This window comes from Heloderma suspectum, chromosome 6 (genome assembly GCF_057233095.1).
Source record: "Heloderma suspectum isolate Gila_16-S chromosome 6, 16-S_ref, whole genome shotgun sequence".
NCBI lineage: Eukaryota > Metazoa > Chordata > Lepidosauria > Squamata > Helodermatidae > Heloderma > Heloderma suspectum.
In genome coordinates, this window is record NC_139463.1 from 61,321,418 (window position 1) to 61,343,036 (window position 21,619).

At 50.5% G+C, this 21,619-nt stretch overlaps 1 long non-coding RNA gene across 2 annotated transcripts; it reads right to left on the minus strand.

Annotated features, from left to right (window-relative positions):
* Nucleotides 1–241: 241 nt before the first annotated feature.
* LOC146340984 (uncharacterized) lies at nucleotides 242–13,010 on the minus strand. Of its 2 annotated transcripts, none has more exons than XR_014783805.1 (4): nucleotides 12,701–13,010; nucleotides 8,491–8,583; nucleotides 1,494–1,628; nucleotides 242–1,145 (listed from the first exon to the last, which is right to left on the minus strand). It is a non-coding gene; the product is annotated as an uncharacterized LOC146340984 (long non-coding RNA). The 2 variants fall into 2 exon arrangements; XR_014783806.1 differs by having other exon boundaries at nucleotides 310–1,145; nucleotides 8,491–8,586; nucleotides 12,701–13,008.
* Nucleotides 13,011–21,619: the final 8,609 nt, after the last annotated feature.

The window sequence follows — 21,619 nt, forward strand, 5'->3', positions numbered from 1 at the left end:
CCTGTTAGGCAGCGGCCAGATGTCCAGCTGCTGCCGGAGCCGGCCAGCAGCTCTGTGGAATCCCCGTGGAGCGGAGCCGGCTGGCCAGGATTCCGGGAGGAGGGACAGAGCACCTCCCCCCCAGCGGAACCCAGCGGAGCCAGGTAAGGGGAGTTTCGTACATCCCTAGTGGCTGCACATGAAAATGCTGCAGCCCAATTTATTACATGCATTAACCACTTGCTAGAATTTTTTTTTTTTTAAAGAAATTGTTAAGACAATTTAAGGCATTTGACTGAGTAGAGTGTTTTCTTGTTTCTTTGTTTCTTTGATGTTTATTTCATGTTATGGGAACTGCATCCCAATTTGTTAAAGCTGTATATTCAGCACCAGATATTTTAATGAACAAAGAACCAATGAGAAGACAGGATTGTCCCTTGTTACCCTTATTGGTTTCCCTGGGCATCAGACCACCTGCTATTGCATTCTGACTCTTACCCCACATACACGGTACCAAGATAAATACGAGTTAGATAAAAGCCACATTGCCTGCAGATCACATTCTGACATATCTGAGCCAGCCAGACTGCTCTTTATCAAAATGGTTTGAGGAGATTTGAAAATACAGCTCCATCTTATATTATCAAATGAACAGATCAACAACAGGACTTATCTCTTTAAAGTGATAGAACCATGAAGAGAACCAAATTCTATTGAATCCGGGTCTTCAAACTGCCACCCAAGAAGGCTTTCAGTACGCAATTGCCAGGCCTCATTCACAGGGTTTGAGAAGGTTTTCAGACATCGCCATCTTCCACTTGTAACCCGCTTTTGTTTCCCAGCACTGTGTCTGTCTTGTTTTTCCCTCCACAAAATCCCATTCTGGAGGAAAGAATGCATGAGGACTTTGGACTGATATTACCAGGAGCCGTCCATCTGGAGAGCACACCCTCTCCTGCCAGCGGGTGAAACCACTTCGTCTAATATGTGGATGGTGGAGCAATGAGCGGCAGGTGGAGAATAGTGTGTCTGTGACAAGCCCTCCGCTGATCCGGATGCACAGTGCCCCCCAGAGCATCTTGCGTGTCTCGATGCCTTTCCACGAAGAATGGATCTTATGAGGAAAGTTGCAACATCTGGGACTGTGTAAATTTGAAAAAAGGTGCCTAAGGGGAGAAATGATAGAGGTGTACACAATGACGCGTGGTGTGGAGAATGTGGATAGCGAGCTATTTCTCTCCATCTCTCAAAATTAGGGATGGCAGAGAATTTCTCCACGAATCTTCGGGAGGCTGAGCACCGAGCCATGTGGCCCCCCGAAAGTGTTGGGGAAATTCTCCGCTGGCCCCCCACCCCCCCGGGATGGGACTTACCATGACCGAATGTCCCTCTCGGCAGCGGGTCCCAGTGGCGGTTCGGCGGCGGTTCGGCCGGGGCGGGGGTGGCGGCTGGTCTCCCGACCGACTGCCACTGCCGCCATTACAAAATAAAAAAGTAAAAAAAAAAATACACACCGGTGATAGTCTACGTGACGATTAGGATGGTGGTGGTTGTCCCCGGCTGTGCTGCAGATGCTCCGCTAGGCCCCGCGACAGCAGCCCCTGAAAATCTTGGGGCAGGCTGCCCCACTGCCCCCTGAGTGACGGCACCTGTGGTGGGGGAAGGGAAAGTGTCATGAGTGTGACTCTAGTGATAGGACGCCCACAGAGGGTGTGATACAACACCAGTGGGTGGCAGAATTTGGCGTGTGAGCTAGGGATGGCGGAAAATTTCTCCCCGAATCTTTGGGGGGCCGAACGCCAATGCATTCGGCCCCCCAAAATTGGTGGTGAAATTCTCCACCCCCCCGCCCCCCCTGGGATGGGACTTACCTTTGGCGAATGTCCCTCCTGGCGGCGGGTCCCGGCGGTGGTTTGTCGGCCTTTCGTCGGGGGCGGGGGCGGAAGCCGGTCTTCCGACCGGCTGCCGCCACTGCCATTACAAAGTGTAAAAAAAAAAAAAACCATGGTAGGCTACGTAACGATCAACGTAGCCTATCACGGCTAGCTTTCCAAAGTCAGCCATGATAGGCTACGTAAATCGTTACATAGCCTATCACGGGTGAATTTGGGGGGGGGGAAAGCGCATACGCAAATGGCGGCGCCCATAGGGCGCCGCCCTTTGCGTTTCTTATTTGGTCGCGGTAGTCTACGTAAAGATTTACGTAGACTACGCCGTAGTCTATGTAAATCTTTACGTAGACTACCGCGACCAAATAAGGAATGCAAATGGCGGTGCCCATAGGCCGCCGCCATCTGCGTACGCGCTTTTTTTTTTCATAGTCACCCGTGATAGGCTATGTAACAATTTACGTAGCCTATCACGGCTGACTTTGGAAATCTAGCCGTAATAGGCTACATTAATCGTTACGTAGCCTATCACAGGTTTTGTTTTGTACACTTTGTTTCGCAGCCGGGGAGACGGGGCGCTTCTCCCTGGCCTGAATTTCGGCCGGGCGAGGCGGGAAGCCTCCCCCTCTGGCCTGAATTTTGGCCGGGCAAGGCGGTACAGCTCCCTCCCCTCGCCTGAACTTCAGGGGGAGAAGCGAAGCACCTCCCCCCCACCGCGAAGCAACCCTGCGAAAAGGTAAGTGACTTTCGTACATCCCTACTGTGAGCGGAGTGGGGAGACATCGTTTTACATTCCTTTTACACTCATTTCCGTGGTGTACGGCAAAGGGCTACTCCTGGGCAGCTGGGTGTTCCCCCACATGAATTCCACTGTCTGTGTGGCATCGGTGGCTGGGGACCGCTCCAGGAGTGGGGTCCCCTGGACAAGGCCATGCAAGGAAGAGATTCACTGGCGCACTTGTCAGGCTTACCTGCCGGCTTTCTGGTGGCTGCGACCTGCCCCGCACTGGCTGCTGCAGGGGCAGCTTGGCTCCCACTCCCCATTGCCCCTCCTTGGCCTGGTGTACCCGGGCAGAGCCCCCCCAGTGGGGACAGAACAGTGGAGGCTTCCATCCGGGCTGTGGCAGAGTGGGGTGCGCCGCCGGGTCTGCACAGGCCAGGGGTGCCACTGTGTCAAACGTGGGCAAGGGGCTTTTTACATCACCGTGCTTGGCTAGAGTCAGCCCCACGGCTTAACCCAGGCCATCATTGCCCTGCCTGGGCTCATCACCAACCCGACTCCTGGCATGACCACGACCTGCTCCTTCCGGGACACCCACCTGCAACACATTCCAAAGGTGCAGCACCAAAAACACAGTTGCGGAAACACCCCATGGCTGACCCGCACTGCGCCTGTCAGTGGGGCTTGGCTGCCCAGCACGCACCCATGGCACATGCAGCTCCCTATAGTAGGCGGCTCCGCTGCAGGAGGAGGCAGCCCTGAGTGCTGCTCCATGGCCTCGAATAAATGGGCCTTCAAGGTCTCAAACTCTGTGCATGCCTGCAGGGCAGTGCGAGAGAACCCCGCCTGCGAGAGCCCCCTCGCAACTGCCCTGTAGACCACCTCATTCCCGCACGTGTGTGGTAAAAAGATGTAATCTAATGCCATTGTATGTGGCTTAAGCAGGCGTAGCATTGTAAGAGCTGTGCATGCCTGGAATGAGTGGACAGTAACCCTAAGATAAGGTTGGTAGGCAAACCGCTGGCAACCAATCAAAAGTAACACGCTGGCTGAGGAATGCAAGCTAAGTGATAAAACTGTAGCGCGGGGGTTGCCCAGGGTCAACTCTGCTTTTGAGCGTGAGCTCCTTTGTCGAACTGTTTGCAAACAATAAAATCGAGTTGGACCCAGCCTGAAGTTGACTCTCCTCTTTGGGGCAAATTGGACTAGCCTCCAGGGGGCGAAACTAGCATTTTGTGCAACAATCTGGCGAGCAGTCAGGAGTCCCCCCTCGGACCACCCCGGGGTCAAATGACAGGACCGGCGAAGGTGCCTGTGGGGCGTGCTGGACCACCTTTGAGATCTGCCACGGCACCAGAGAACGGGGGTCGAGACACCTGGGAGTTTAAAGGCCCGGACTCCATTGATTGAGTCAACCAGGCCGAATGGGTCCAAAGGGACGGCGCCAGGGTGCAGGGTGGAGTAAGTATTTGATTTCCCTTGTGTCTTTCTGTTTGAGTTGCCTTCGGAGTGTCTGAGGTTTGTCAGGCTCCGTGTATGGTTTCGAATAGAGGTAGGCAAAATGGGGGTGGGTAGCTCCCGTTTAGAAAGCTCTGCCACTCCCTTGGGATGCATGCTAAAGAACTTTAGTAAATCCAAAGATAATTATGGCACTAAGATGTCGAAAGGCAAGCTGGTTACATTCTCTCAATTGGAATGGCCATCATTTGGAGTCAACTGGCCAGATATTGGCTCCTTTAATGAGGCCACAATTAGAAAAGTGCACGATATTGTTGTAAACGATGGACACTGGGATCAGTATCCCTACATAGACTCATGGTTGAGTTGTGCTTTGAGCAACCCCTCCTGGGTGAAACAATGTAAAGGAGAGATGTGTAAACAAATGCTGGCTGCAGACCCTCAGAGAGAGAAAGGAGGGAAGGGGAGACCAATCTTAGGGGGAGACGATGAGATAGATTTAGCACAAGGCTTGAGGGGGCAGGATTGTGGTCACACAGTTCCACCTCAGCCTCCAGTAGACAGCACCCCAATGGTAGCCACAACCCCACAACCCCGGCCAACCAGGTCCTCACCGCAGAGTCTCTCTCAGCCGCCGTCCTATAATGAAGAATACAACGTGACTCCCTCGTGCCCTGCCGACTCCTCCTCTGACCAAGTCCCAAGACAGGTGCCCGATGCGAGAGGTGATGACGGGGCAAGGGCAGACTGCATTTGTGTATGTACCCTTCAGCACTGCTGATTTGTTCAATTGGAAGAATCAAAATCCTTCCTTTAGGGAAGATCCTGATAAGATGCAAAGTTTATTTTGATCTGTGGAGCAGACACATTGACCCACATGGGCAGACGTGCAGATGATGTTGCAAACCCTGCTAACATCCGAGGAAAGATGCCTAGTGCAAGGCACAGCTGATAGGATAGCCGAAGAGCGAGTAGCGGGAACTACTAGGGACCCCCGTGAATTATGCCCCCAAGTAGCCCCTGAGTGGCGTCCCAATGACCCCAGAGACCGACAGCGAAGTCAGGAGTATTTGGGAATAATAGTGGAGGTGTTGGGGAAGGCTGTGCCACATGTGACTAACTTTTCCAAGCTGTATGAAGTCTGCCAAGAGAAGGATGAAAATCCCTCTGTGTTCCTAGGACGGTTGTTTGATGCATTTAGGAAGTTTAGTGACCTAGACCCTGAGGCTCCAGAAAACCAGCGTATTGTAAATACGATGTTCATAGGGCAGACAACACCAGATATAAGGAAGAAACTACAGAAAGCTGAAGGAGCCGTGGGCAAGCCACTCTCCGAGCTGGTAGAGATTGCATATAAAGTGTATGGCAATCAAGAGCAAGTAGCAGAAAAAAGGGGACAAAGTGCAGCAAAAAGCAGTTGGCGATGCTAGCAGCCGCCTTGAGTGGCAGCGCAGGACGCATAGAGCCTCAGCAGAGACCAGAGGGGGGGCAGAAGAAGGGAAAGAGCCACCCTAGGTTTGACGGGTGTGTGTATTGCTGAGAGAAGGGACACTGGAAAAAAGACTGCCCGTTGAAAAGGCAGAAAGAGAAGAGCCAGGGGGAGGGACGCCAATTGAGGGCAGACTCCTCTGAGGAATGTAGCTGAAGGGGACCGGGATCTAAAGCCACCACCCTACGAGTAAATGCTCAGGAAAATCCCATGGTAAAGATAAGGGTAGGTGGCAGAGACTATGAGGCTCTGGTAGATACTGGAGCCACCTTTTCCGTAATAAACACAACATTAGCATAACTAAGCAGAATATCATAAATCCAGTTATAGGGATGGACGAAAGCCCCTTACCTGGTCCCGCAGCTTGCTTCGTGGTGGGGGGGAGGCGCTCCGTTCCTCCCCCCGAAATTCTTGGTGGGGGGGAGGCACCCCATCCCTCCCCACCGAAATTCTGGCCGGGGGGGAGGTGCCCCGTCCCTCCGGCCGCAAATCCTCCTGGCCGGCCAGGACGCAAATGGCGGCGGACGTAGCTGCCGCCGTTTGCATCCCTGCAGTCAGCTGTGATAGGCTACGTAAATCCTTACGTAGCCTTAGGGATGGCGGAGAATTTCTCCCCGAGTCTCAGGGAGGCCAAATGCCAATGCATTCAGCCCCCTGAAATTGGCGGTGAAATTCTCCGCCACCCCCTCGCCACCCCCGGGATGTGACCTACCTTGCGCGAATGTCCCTTGCAGCGGCGGCTCCCGGTGGCAGTGTGGCGGCAGTGGCGGTGGCGGCCGGTCTTCCGACCGGCTGCCGACGCCGCCATTTCCAAGTAAAAAAAACACACACCCACAAACGTGATAGTCTACGTAAAGATTTACGTAGCCTATCACGGCTAGATTTTCAAAAAACACCGTGATAGGCTACGTAAATGTTTACGTAGCCTATCACGGCTGACTGCAGGGATGCAAACGGCGGCGGCCGTAGCCGCCGCCATTTGCGTCCCGGCCGGCCAGGAGGATTCACAGCTGGAGGGACAGGGCGCCTCCCCCCCAGCCAGAATTTCGGCAGGGAGGGACGGGGTGCCTCCCCCCCCAGAATTTCAGGGGGAGGGACGGAGCACCTCCCCCCCACCACGAAGCAAGCTGGGGGACTAGGTAAGGGACTTTCGTCCATCCCTACAAATATGCCAGCCAAAGGTCTTCTTCTTAGGCTATGAGACTGAAATGGGACCAAGAGCCCTAAGCAAGGATCGAATTCAAGCTATACAGAATATGCTTGCTCCTAAAAGCCCAAAGGAGCTACGAGCCTTTCTGGGTCTAGTGGGGTTTTGCAGAATGTGGATCCCTGATTATGGAGGAAAGGCTAAGCCCCTATATGAGTCTCTTACCAAAGAGGGCCTCGCAAGTTGGAAATGGACCAAAGAAAACCAGCATGCATTTGAACTATTGAAAACTGCCCTCTCACAGCCTCCAGCGCTCATGATTCCCAATGGGCACAAGCCCTATAGACTGTACGTGCATGAGAACAAGGGAGTTGCCTCAGGAGTCTTAACTCAACCAGTGGGCTCGACATGGAGGCCTGTGGACCACTACTCCAAGGTCCTGGACCCTGTAGCAAAAGGATGGCCAGCTTGCCTGAGAGCTGTTGCGGCCACCACCACCCTTGTAGAGGAGGCTCAAAAGATTGTCATGGGAGCCAACATGGAGATACAACATGGAGATATGGGAGCCCACATGGAGTGCCCCAGATCCTCGGAGCAGAGGGAGGAAAGTTCTTAAACCCTTCCAGACAATCTAGATATGAGATCTTTTTGTCGTCTAATCCAGGCCTCACCTATAAACATACCACTGTCCTAAATCCAGCCATCCTTCTGCCAGAACCAGGACCCCCAGGTCATGATTGTCTAGAAGTGTTAACTCAGGTAGTATTGATTCGACCTGACTTGACAGATGACCCGCTTGAAAATCCAGAAGAAGAATTCTTCGCAGATGGCTCAAGCAATGTAATCCATGGCACACGACATACAGGATGCACCGTGGTAATGCTGACTGAGACTATATGGAAAGAGAAACTCCCTGCAAGTTGGTCAGCACAAGCAGCAGAGCTCACTGCCTTGACACGCGTGCTAGAATTGGGGAAGAATAAAAGAGTGAACATCTTTACAGACTCACGCTATGCCTTTGCCACTGTACATGCCCATGGACTACTGTGGAAAGAACGTGGATTCGTCATGGCCTCTGGACAGAAGTTTGCAAATGGGTCACAAATTGTGGCACTACTGGAAGCTCTCCAACTGCCAAAGGAGGTAGCCGTGGTGCACGTAAAAGCGCATGGCAAAGCCACAGATGAGCGCCAGAGAAGGGGAAATGCGAAGGCCAACGTGGCAGCCAAAGAAGCAGTGCAGATGGGAGGAGAAGCAGTGTTTCAAGGCCCAGCCCATGAGATATCCCTCCGCCTGGAAGATTACAAAGCAAAATAGACCCAGGCTGATGACAAAGCTGCCAAAGAAAATAAAGCCACAAAAAAACCCCAAGGGTGATGGATAGTCCCAGGTGGAAAAGTCATGCTACCCCGATGGCTGACAGAAGAAGTAGTAAAACAACTTCATGCGAAGACCCACATGGGAGGCACCGCAATGGGAGACTTAGTAGTTCGGCAGGTTGTAGCACCAGGACTGTATGTAGAAGCCCAATGAGTCACAGCAAGATGCCCCACCTGCCAGAAGGTAAATCCAAAAGGGGCCCGAGCGCCACTGCCAATGGGAGGATGACAGTGGGCGTACTATCCTGGACAGGCCTGGCAGATTGACTTCGCAGAACTTCCAAGGTCAGGCCGACACCGATATTTATTGGTACTAGGGATGTCAGAGAATTTCACCATGAATCTCAGGGAGGCCAAATGCCAGCGCATTCGGCCCCCTGAAATTGGTGGCGAAATGGTCTGCCCCCCCCCCCCGGGATGGAACTTACCTTGGGCGAATCCTCCTGGCGGTGGCAGCTCCGGCGGCGGTTCGGCAGCGGTTTGGCGGTAGCGACTGCGGAGGCCGGTCTTGCGACCATCTGCTGCTGCCGCCATTTCCGGTAAAAAAAACAACAACAATAAAACGTGATAGGCTACGTAAAGATTTACGTAGCCTATCACAGCTAGATTTTTAAAAAATACCGTGATAGGCTATGTAAATGTTTATGTAGCCTATCACGGCTGAGTAAAAAAAAAAAAAGCGCGTATGGAAATGGCGGCGCCCATGGGCGCCGCCATTTGCGTTCCTTATTTTGGCACGTCTAATCTATGTAAACATTTACGTAGACTACAGCGAAAATAAGGGGAACGCAAATAGCGTAGACGTTACACTATTTACGTTCCCCTTATTTTCGCCGTAGTCTACGTAGTCCACCGCCATTTGCGTACGCGCTTTTTTTTTTTTTTTACTCAGCCGTGATAGGCTGCGTAAACATTTTCGTATCCTATCACGGCTGACTGCAGGGACGCAAACGGCAGCGGCTACGGCCACCACCATTGGCGGTCCATCCGGCCAGGATTCGGGGGTGGAAGGACGGAGCACCTCCCCCCCCGGCCAGAATTTCAGGGGGGAGGATGGAACACCTCCCCCCCACCGCGAATCAAATTTCGTTAAAGGTAAGTGACTTTCGTACATCCCTAGTACTGGTGGACCAACTAACGGGCTGAGTAGAGGCCTACCCTACAAGGACAGCTACAGCATCAACAGTGGCATGCTTCCTGCTCCAGAAACTGATACACCGTTTCCTGCTGCCTGAGTCTATTGAATCAGGTCAGGGGAGCCACTTCGTGGGAAAGATAGTGCAAGAAATATCCAAAGCTTTAGGCATTGAATGGAGACTCCATACCCCATGGAGGCCTCAGAGTTCAGGTCAGGTGGAGCACATGAATAGGACGTTAAAGGCAATGATAACAAAAATTTGCACTGAGCCTCACTTAAAGTGGCCCCAGGCACTCCCACTGGCTTTAACTTGCATTTGTAGCATTCCACGTAGAGGGATAAAATTGTCGCCTTTTGAATTAATGTTTGGAATGCCTCCCAGGGTTTTGCCAGCAGGTTGGAGGGAACAAGTCACTGTCGATTTAGGAAAAACTGAAATTAGGGAACATGTTATTGCCTTGCAGTCTGTTTTGTCATCCCTTCACAGGTTTGCTCCACCATTCCAGAGCCTGCCGTTGGACACCCCGATCCATAAACTCCAGCCGGGGTGTAGTAAAAATGTAACCTAAAAGCCATTGTATGTGTCTTAAGCAGCACGTAGTATTGTAAGAGCTGTGCATGCCTGGAATGAGCGGACAGTAACCCTAAGATAAGGTTGCCAAGCAAACTGCTAGCAACCAATCAAAGTGACACGCTGGCTAAGGAATGCAAGCTGAGGTGATAAAACTGTAGCGCGGGGGTCGCCCAGGGTCGACTCTGCTTTTGAGCGTGAGCTCCTTTGTCGAACTGTTTGCAAACAATAAAATCGAGTTGGACCCAGCCTGAAGTTGACTCTCCTCTTTGGGGCAAATTGGACTAGCCTCCAGGGGGCGAAACTAGCATTTTGTGCAACAGGGGGACCAGGTGTTGCTGCAAAAGTGGAAAAAGGGCCCCTAACCAAGAAGTAGGAGGGACTATACCAGGTGTTGCTGGTAACACATACGGCTGTCAAGCTCAACGGCAATGACAGGTGGACTCATTGTTCCCGAATAAAGAGGCACAACCAAAGTGAGGACATCAGCTCCCAGACCATGGTCACTCTGAAAGCTGACCTCCTCTCGGAAGAAGAAGCCTGCAAGCAGTGGGATAAAGACAACTGGCAGTCATCCCATTACAGAATTGAAATTAAAATTATATAAGACGAGGACCAAAGATTAAGTATGCAACAGCTGTGTCTGTTAGTGTTAATCCTAAGGCTAAACCTAGCTGCAGGAGAAAACAGCATGCTGTTTCTAGCCGAAGCTGTAGCCAGATACTTGAACCTCTCAAACTGCTGGGTTTGCATACAGGCCGAGAATGAGGGAAAGGTAGGCACATGGATCCCTCATTCTCTAAACCTGACTGAATTAGTACACACTGACTATAGAGTACACAAACAAACCAATGTTACTTGGGAAGACGACTTTACCTTAAGTCAAACTCCATCATGGGAAGTGCGGCCCCAGTTAGGAGAATGGTGTTTCATGCAAAACAGGCCTGACACACATACACACTTTGTAGGAAATAGCAGCTGCAGGAATTATATAGTAAAGGGAGGTGCATGGCACAACAATCACACCTCAAAGAGAACTTTTTGTGCAGGATATGCAGACTTTATCACCCTTCGACCCGAGGTTTCAAGGGTGATAAGTGGCCACAAATGTGTGTAGTGGTCAATCCCTCATAGTAGCTCCCAATCCTTGCTATATGAATGGAACTCTCAGCTCGCATGGAGATTCAACCCTATACTTGGGATATTATAATCAGTATTTGGATCCCCAAAAACATGGCCTAGCAGACGGGTCTTGGCCTGCTTTGACCAGCCATTATTGGATCTGTGGGACTCACGCATACACCCAGTTGCCTGCCAACTGGACTGGCATGTGCTATCCTGGGATATTAAGGCCCCCATTCACACTGTTGCCTCAAAGGGCCTCAGTGCTGCACCGATTATACGGGGTAGATAAAAGATCCCTGAGCATGAAAGGCTTGCCTGCTACACAAGGATGGGGAAATGACGAGTGGCTGGCAGAAAGGATAATGAGGTATTATGGGCCTGCCACTTGGGAACCCAACGTGGTGGGGAGAGAACCCACATACCTCACTAACCGCATAATCTGGCTTCAGGCGATGGTGGAGATCTTTGCAAATGAGACTGCAAGGGCCATAGATTTAGCGGCCACACAGCTAACCCAACTCCGCAGTGCTGTCACCCAAAATCGGATGGGACTTGATTACGTGTTGGCAGCAGAGGGGGGCCTTTGTCAAAAGTTCAGTTGGACAGACTGTTTATTTTACAGATTGACGACAATGGTGTTCTCCTTAGAGATATCGCAACCAGAATTAGAAAAGTAACTCACGTCCCAGTACAAACCTGGAATGGGTGGAGTACTGACTGGCTGACTTCGTGGCTGCCAAACTTTCACTGGTTAAAGACTGAATTTATGATATTCTGCTTAGTTATGCTAATTTTGTGTTTATTACCCTGCATACTACCCTGCATTGCAGCCTAGTTAGACACACGGTAGAATCTGTAGTCAGCAGGGAAATGTTTGTACATTACCAAAGATTAGCGATGGCTGAAATAGATCAAGTGTTATAAGAAGAAAGCATCTTGAGGGGGGAATTGTGGTAAAAAGATGTAACCTAATGCCATTGTATGTGCCTTAAGCAGGCACAGCATTGTAAGAGCTGCACATGCCTGGAATGAGCGGACAGTAACCCTAAGATAAGGTTGCTAGGCAAACCGCTGGCAACCAATCAAAAGTAACACGCTGGCTGAGGAATGCAAACTGAGTGATAAAACTGTAGCGCGGGGGTTGCCCAGGGTCGACTCAGCTTTTGAGCGTGAGCTCCTTTGTCGAACTGTTTGCAAACAATAAAATCGAGTTGGACCCAGCCTGAAGTTGACTCTCCTCTTTGGGGCAAATTGGACTAGCCTCCAGGGGGCGAAACTAGGGGTGGACGAAAGTCACTTACCTTTTCTCACAGCTTGATCGCGGTGGGGGGGAGCGCTTCGCTGCTCCCCCAGCGAAGTTCAGGCCGGGGGGGGAGGCTTCCCGCCTCGCCCGGCCGAAATTCATGCCGGGGAGGAGGCTTCCCGCCTCGCCCGGCCGCGAACACGAAAGTAAAAAAAAAAAAAAAAAAGTCCCCTGATAGGCTATGTGACGATTCACGTAGCCTATCACGGCTAGATCTGGAAAGTCAGCCATGATAGGCTACGTGAATCGTCACGTAGCCTATCACGGGTAACTTTAAAAAAAAAAAAAAAGCGCATACGCGAATGGCGGCCCCCATAGGGAGCCGCCATTCGCGTTCCTTATTTAGTTGCTGTAGTCTACGTCAATGTTTACGTAGACTACGGCGAAAATAAGGGCAACGCTATTTGCGGAATCTTCGGGGGGCTGAGTGCCAACGCTTTCAGCCCCCCGAAATCGGCAGTGAAATTCTCCGCCCCTCACCCCCCCCGGGATGGGACTTACCTTTGGCGAATGTCCCTCCCGGCGGCAGGTCCCGGCGGCGGTTCGTCGGCCTTTCGGCGGGGGTGGCAGCTGGTCTTCCGACTGGCTGCCACCACTGCCATTACAAAGTGTAAAAAAAACCCCACACACCCGTGATAGGCTACGTAATGATTAATGTAGCCTATCACGGCTAGATTTCCAAAGTCAGCCGTGATAGGCTACGTTAATCGTTACGTAGCCTATCACGGGGTGGTTTTTTTTTTTTACACTTTGTTTCGCGGCCAGGGAGACGAGGCGCTTCTCCCCGGCCTGAATTTTGGCTGGGCGAGGCGGGACGCCTCCCCCCCCTTGGCTGAACTTCGAGAGGAGAAGTGAAGCACCTCCCCCCCACCGCGAAGCACCCCTGCGAAAAGGTAAGTGACTTTCGTACATCCCTACTGTGTACTTGGCAGAAACGGCTGACTAACCAGTCTGAAGTCTGGTGCCATGAGATAAGGGAGCCGTTGCCAAAGTATAAAATGGCATTAGCTAGAGTGACCTGGCCAGATAAGAGAAAGGCACATCAACGTAAGTTGTTTGTGCAGTACTTTCTGGTGGTTTCCAAGCCTTATTTGACTTAGGCGTGCACATTATACTCCAATATGGAATTGGTTTGTCAGACTGTATAAAAAGTCCAAATAACTGTCATTCAGGGCTGACTTCTGTCTTTGGAGACAGACAGCCTTTGTTGCAGCAAATACAATCTCGTGTCTACGTTACTGAATTGGAACCCACGCTAGACATGAACCTACTGACTAGTTTTCGACTCTCACCATAGCAGAGCACTTCAGTGGGGACCAAGGAAACTCTCCAAAGGTGCTCAGGTGCCCACGGCAGCTGCATTTCCTGCCTAAACCTGGTCTGCACGGACTGGCAGTGGTTCTCCAGGGTTTCAGACAACAGTCTTTCCCTACCGTAGCTGGAGATGCTGAGGATTGAACCCTGGACCTCCTGTGTGCAAAGTGTGTGCTCCATCACTGAAGAAGACCCGTTCCAGCCCACCGGTCCTAGTAGCTCAGCTCCTCCGGTCTCCCTTCCTGTGCATCCTGAGGGTCACATCGGAGTAAAGGGGTGGGGGCAAATGTAGCCATGGTGATGGTGTGTTCTCAGGGAGATACTGGATGTACCAAAGGGCCCCTGGTGCCACAGTCATTCTCTCTCTCATCCCTATCTTGTCCACCAGACTCTTCCACCATCACAACCCGACATCTTAATTTGCTTCTCAAGGCCTCAAGAACCTCTAATCGTCACACATCTTGCATCTTCACTCGGACAGGGCCCTGTATTTTCTGGGGCCACAGCCGTAGTTTATCCGGACAGGTTCTCCATATCTGCTATACTTGATATAAACCTGCCTTCCCCCACCTGATCCTCTCCAGATGTGTTGGACCGGAGCTCACATCATTCCAAGCCATCATACTCAATGGCCATGCAGGTTAGGAATTATGGGAGTTCCAGTCCAAAACATCTGGTGAGTGTGCTTGGTCTTAGCATTCTTCCAGGATCAATTTCGGAGTGCAGTTCTAGCACTCAGCCAGAACACATGTCCAGGGATGGCAGGGAAAGATCCATGCAGCCTTGACTCCTGAGATGAGAATCTTGGATTGAGATGCTCAGTTTCGCACAGGCCCAAGTTTTGCACAGACCCTGACAATGAAAGTCGAATTGATCCACTTGATGGTGCAATGATGAGGAAGAAATAGGCCTTCTCTGCTGCCACAACCACCACATGGCACGGTGTGATAATGTCTTCTTACATGTACTCTGCCACATTTGTTCCAATCCTCATGCCACTTGAGCTCCAGCCCTTATCCAGCCTGCTGCATAGCCCAGAGCTCTCTGGGAAGCCATCTGAGCTCCACAGCACCAGAGGTGCAACGGTGAGAACTGGGCCTCAATAGGAGCACCTGCCACACCAAGCAAAAACTCCCTCTAAGCATTCAGGAATCCTCCAGATTCTGTAGATCTTCAAGGACAGAACTAATGCCTATGCAGGTTGTTAACTACAGACAAACTAATCATTCCATCCCGCAATGCCTTCTTGGTCACCCCAGGACTGCTGTGATCAGGCGCCAACTCTTCCCTTTCCCAGACATCAATCTGGGCTACTGAATGCTGGCACACACCTAGACTCCATCTTGGATGTAAGTGCTCACATTTACACAGGTGAAAAGGAAGAACCTGACAACTTAAGTCAAGTCCAACTGGCCCACAAAGAAGCAAAGAGTGATGCAAATCAGTTTTTCTCCCTCCAAAGTGCAAAGGGGGCCCAGTGTTATTGGGATGCGGTGATATCTCTCGCCTGGAATTATCAAAATGACAATAATCCTTGATGAATCCTCCAGGGATTTCCATCCAGCAAGTCAACAATGAAGAAACCCTGGAGAAAACATGCTTAATATAAATATGCCAGGAGCTCGCCCACGTGGGGCTGGGGTGGTGTCTGGTCACTTGGCATCTGTGCTCTTTTTGCAGTGATCTAATTCCCCTGCCAGGGCATCTTTTTCTGGTTCTCTTGGTCTCTGACCTAGCAGGGAAGGTCTCCCTGTGCTGCTGATGATTTGGCTGCTGCGGCTGTTTTGGCTCCTGCCTCCGGCCACCCAGAGGATGCTGAGGACCACGTGCCCCCTGACCTGGCCGTATACCCTGGAAGAAGATTATTACAGGCCGGGAGACCTCGTTGTTGGTGGGAATTTACACCTTGGCACTTATTATTTCAATGACATGGAAGACTTCCGTAGATTACCCCAATTACACATATCCAGTATTCTCCGGTAAGTTTCCACCAGAGGGATCTGGGAGGGGGGCTTGGCTGCTTTCCTCTCAAATTGGAAAGCTCCTTCCAGGGAAATGCATCAGCAATGCTGCTGATGTTTGAAATCTCTTGGCTTGAGATGGCGCTCTCAGAGACCCGTCAGGATTGGCTTCGACCTGTAAGGAGAGTCGTAGACTTGAGGGTTCTTTTCATTCTGAGGGGTTTTGTGCATGGATCATAGGAAGAGCTTCTTGCTGACTATCTGGTAATGACTACGAAATGCCTCCCCTGCCCCACTTCCCATCTGTGTCCCAGGCAGAATTTCTCCAACACAGGGTATGGAAAGTAGGTCCGGATCTCCTCTGAGATCTCTGGGTGATCTGTACTGGATCAGCAAGCATTTCTGACTCCCAATTGTGTAATCACAGCAGCAACCGATGGCTCCCTCCCACCCTAAATTATACAGCTGAACTGAAGAAAACCTGGGGGTCACCTGGAATGGGGCTTTGTGTCTAAGACCTTGGGGCTGTGCTTAGTTCTGGAACTCGAAAGACACTCCTGAGCTCAAAATATTTTAATTCAAAGCACGTGCCTTTATTTCAAAGTACAGGGTCTGGCTGGGCGGATCTCAGGATGCTCATAAATAGATCCTGCAGCTTGAAGCCTGCACCCTCTGGAACTGGTTTCCAACCTGGTCCTCCTCGATGTTGTTTGGAGTACAACATCTATGGGAAAATGCTGGGGACAACAGGAGTTGTCCTGCAGACCCAAGGCTGGGAAATACTGACAACATTCCCATGACTGGATGCTTGAGGATATTTGAAGGGTGTGGATGAGATTCTGCAGTTTGCGACAAGTGTGGGTTTTGTAAGTGCAGAAATAGGGGGTCTGATAATAAAATAATGAAATGATTAACTGTTAGTCATCAGCATATTTCATGCAAGGAATGAGCTTTTGGCTGAAAATAAAGATGGTGGTCCTCCTGGCTCTGGATACAGGGCTGCTTTAGACAAGAACACTGGCAACTGCCTCATACTGTGTCAGAAAACGATCCTCTCTAGCTTAGTATGTAGCAGCAGCTCTCTAGGGTGTTAGACAGGGTCTCTCTCTCTCTCCCAGGATAGCCTGTATATGCCAAGGATGGATCCTGGGACCAGAAACCTTCAGAGGAGGCATTCTATCCCTGAACTATGCTCCTTCCTCTAAAAATAAAACAATATCCGAGTCGTCATGGTTCCTAATAATAGGCAAGTTTAATGCAGAAGCTGTTTTAACACTGCAGTTCTCACGAGTTCTGTTGGGATCCTCACACACCTCCCAATGTCCCTCCCTCCACTGCAGGTCGATAGTCAAGAACTACCAGCACTTGCTGGCCTTGGCGTTTGCCATCACAGAGGTCAACAAGGATCCGGCTCTCCTTCCCAACACAACACTTGGCTTCATGTATGAACACAAGGACCTTGCCAGATGGATGCATCGGAACAGCCTCTCTCTGCTTTCCACTTGGGGGCGAATGATGCCCAATTACAAATGTGACCGGCAGGATAAACTGCTCTCCATTCTTGGGGGTCTTGACTCCAAATCTTCCAGAGAAATAAAATTCCTAACAGGCATCTACAAGATCCCACAGGTAAGGCGATCCATCTGGGGATAAATATGAGGGGCCTGCAGAGCTCAGGAGCACTAAGACGCACGGGGTGATCTCCGAAACAGATTTGCCCCTGCAGTGTCTGAATTGCCTGTATTCTGGATTGGGGGGTCGGGGGCCCTGGCTAAGCTGCCATTCCTTGGTGGTAGCCAGGAATCCCAGGTGGCTACTGCATGAATAATCCCACCCAGCAGAGGGCCTGTTCTGTCAGAAAAAGTGTGTGGACTGGGAGAAATCAGACAGATTCTCTTGACACCTTCAGGAGTCATAAAAGAACAAGGCGCCTCAAGACTCCGTGTTGTTCTTGCTGAGATCAGCTAAGGCAGCCACCCCTCCAGGGCTTGGGGGAGGCCCCACTCCCATGACAATGCGACATTTGTCTGACTTTTATGTATAGAGCTATTGATGCCTACTAGTCCTGAGGGAGACGTGCGATCTCCAGCAGTATCAGAAGCAGCATGCCCATGTACACCAGTTGGAGGGGAACATGACCATGGGGGTGCATAAGGAAATGAAGTGATTGTGGGCTTCCCACAGGCAGCTGCTTGGCCACTGTGTGATCCACTGTTGGCCACTGTGCTGGACTAGATGGACCTGTGGCCTGATCCAGCAGGGCTTTTCTTATATTCTGATTTCCATTTAAAATGGCCCATGTTTCAGCCACACACCATAGGATGTCAGCAGAAAGAGTTTGGAGTGGGGGCACTTCAGGGATGTCTTTTTCAGCCCCACTAACATTGCCTCTCATTCTCTATCTTGTGTGTCTCGGTGCCTTTCCATGGAGAATGGATCCAGTTTGATCAAATGCGGTTCAGTGTAAGCAAGTGTAATGTGATGCACATTGGGGCAAAAAATCCCAACTTCACCTTCAAGCTGATTAGGGATGTACAAAAGTCACTTACCTTTACGACGGGGTGATTCACGGTGGGGGGGAGGCGCTCCACACCTCCCCCCGAAATCCTAACCCGGCCGGCTTGGCTCCGTGGAGATTCTGCAGAGCCACTGGCCAGGGCAGAACGTAGCCAGACATCTGGCCGCTGGGCAGCCTGCAGGCAAAAAAACAAACAGCATACGCAAATGGCGGCGGCTACGGCGGCCACCATTTGCGTTCCCTTTTTTTGCTGTTTTAACCTACGTAAATATTACGTAAGCTATTACGGCGAAAAAACGGGGAACACAAATAGCATAGTGGGTGCCATATGAGTTCCTTTTTTTTTTTGCCGTTTTAGCCTACGTAAATATTTACGTGACCTATTATGGCAAAAAAAAAAGAGGAATGCAAATAGCTCCCACTATGCTATTTGCATTCCCTTTTTTCCGCCGTAATAGCTTAAGTAAATATTTATTCCGCCACAGATTTCGGGGGGCCTAATGCACTGGCATTCGACCTCACCGAGATCCGTGGCGGAATTCTCTGACATCCCTAAAGCTAATATGATCTGAGAAAGCAGTGACTGACCATGAAAGTGGTCTCGGGGTTGTGGTGGACAGCAATGAAAATGTTATCCCAGTGTTTGGCTGCTGTGAAAAAGGAAAATTCCATGTGTGGCATAATTGGCAAAGGAGCTGAAAATAAAAATTCCATGATCAAACTCCACTGATACAAATCTAGGGTGCAACCACACTTGGAATACTGTGTACAGTTCTGGCCACAACACCAAGGAAGGACATTGCAGATGTGGCAAAGGTGCAGAAAAGGGCAACTAAAATGATCAAGGGGCTGGAACCATTCCCCTATGAGGAGAGGTATGACATCTGGGATTGTTCATCTTTGAAGACAAGGCACATAAGGGGAGAAAGGTAGGAGGTGTACACAATGACGCATGGTGTGAAGAAAGTGACTAGGGTGACATTTTCTCCATCTCTCATAATACTCCATCCTGGGGTCATCCCATGTGGATGAACAGTGGGATACTCAGGAGAGATAAAAGGAAGGACTTCTTCACACAGTGTATTGTTAAACTGTGGAACTCACTTCCGCAACATGCAGTGATGGCCACCAATTGGGATGGCTTTAAGAGGGGATTGGACACATTCCTGGAGGAGAAGGCTATTACTGGCTACCAGTCCTGATGCCTGTATGCTGCCTTCAGTGTCATAGAGACGATGCGTCTGTATGCCAGTTGTGGGGATCATGGGCAGGACGTGCTCTTGCACTCATGTCCTGCCTGTGAGTTTCCCACAAGCATCTGGTTTGCAGCTATGTGAACAGAATGCTGGATTAGATGGACCCTTGGTGTGATTCAGCAGGACTTTTCTTATGTTGCTATGACCAAGCTATTGTATATGGGGAGGGCCAGAAACCCTGCAATATATTTCTAGAATTTAGACACAAGAGCCCATTCACTGGAATGCTTTGAAATTATTTCAGGTTACATGCCTGGTCACCCTGACTTTGGGGGGTGGTATCCACACTTGGGAGAGACTTAACAACATCACAGTGCTTCACTTTATATTTAGATATGTATTCTTAAGATGTCCATCTTCCTTCTGGGGAGCACTTTATGCATCCAAAGTCAGCTTTGGAAAGTCCATGGAAGCTCATGCCATTAATACTGTGCTAGATGCCAAAAATTCTGCTACAACACACTCATAGGAAATTCCTTCCTTCAGCTCGGTTATGGCTTTTTGGACCCCGCTCAGGGAGGGAAAGGGCCATTCCCTTCCTTCTATCGTATTGATCCCAATGAAATTCCTCAGTATGTGGGCTTAGTCCGGCTGCTCCTGTATTTCCACTGGAACTGGATTGGGCTCCTTGCTCCCGAGGGTGACAGCGTTGAACATTTCATCCAGACACTGACCCCAATGCTGAAGCAGAATGACATCTGTGTGGCCATCTCTGAAACGTTCAATCCAACGGACCCACTTTATCGGCGTCGGATAGAAAGTTGATCTATTCCTCGTTCTTGGTTTGAGCCCCAAGTGATGATTTTCTTTGGGGACTCCAGTATTCTAGGACAATTAACATTGTTGTTGAGGAATCATGAAAGAAAGACCAGGACCCCATTTACGAAGGTTTGGATCATGACATCCTATTGGGAAATGGCTGCGACAGGAGCCCTCTCAGGTGGGTGGTATCTAAAAATCTTCTATGGTGCTTTGCACTTCAAAGTCCACACAAGGGATGTGCCAGAATTCAAGCATTTTCTTGGGGCGTTAGATCCACTCCGGCTGCAAGAAGTTGTCCTTCTCCGTTTCTGGTGGAAAAAGGCATTTAGCTGTCGGTTTCTGAAATCAGGCCAAACCTCCCCACGAGGAAAGAGAAACTGTACTGGGAAGGAGAAGGCAGAGGACTTGCCACACTCCATGTTCGAAATGAGCATGACAAGTCACAGCTACAGGATCTACAATGGTGTTTATTCTGTGGCACATGCGTTACATGCTGTGTCTGGATCCAAACGTGGACTGACGGGGGGAGGCAGGAGGCTTCTGAACATCCAGCCGTGCAGGTAACATCCTCCTTCACCCTGGGCAAGTGTATGAAAGCACCTCAGTGATTTCTCAGTGGTCTGATCCTGGAAGCAAATGGGGGGCCTGGGAGAAGGGGCATTAGCCTTTCCTAAGCTCTGAAGAAGGACGTGTCCCCATGGAAATGCTTCCATGGCCATCCTTTCCATTAAAGAGCACTGGCAAGTGAGTCAGGGATAGAGGAGATTCATGGCACTTCCAGAATAATTTTACAGTTGCAACTGTGAATAGTGAGGAGGGAGGAATGCTGCGAGGCCCCAGCCAGACATATAGTTCTTATCCATAAAGTGGCATCGTTCCCCAGCACACCCCCGCGAAGCAAAGAGCAGGCATCTCCTCCCCCCGTCTAGGTTCCATCTTGACAGCCAGCTGAAGAACCCCAGATGTTGCTCTCTTTGCTGCCATGAGTAAAGCCCCTCCAGCTCCCACTAGAAGATAGGAGGCTGTGTTGTAGAAAGTAGGCACCAGCCAAAAAAGCCTGAACCATTCGGCAATTAAATGTGATAATGGAGTGCAGGGGAAAAGAAGTCTCCTAACTTGATGGCTGTTACAGAGTGTTAGAGGATGCCAGAACTCATTCACAATTTCCCCCATTTTCTAAGTGTCTCTTGCTTTTCAGATTCTTGCCTCTTTGAGGAGCATCTGCTTTAACAACAGCGCTGGAGATGAAGTCTCCTTCACTGAAAATGGCAAGAAATGGGATATCCTGAACTGGATCTTCTTCCGAAATGGATCTTTTTATTCTGTGAAAGTTGGGGGAGTTAATTCAGGTTCTCCCCAGGCCAAAACTTCACCAGTCACCCTGAGATGATTGCGTGGGCAACAGAGGTGGGTTTGAAGGGAATGTTCCAGGGTCTGCCTTACACCCCAGTTGTAATATGAACGTGGCAGGACAGAGGCACCCAGCTCAGACAGAGCTGCAGGACAAGGTTGCTTCTCCTTGCAGAGAGAGGTAGAGAGCTCCATTTCTCTCTCTATCTGCACTGAGGGGGAAAGTGGATGGGACAAACTCTCTGATATAATGGGAAAG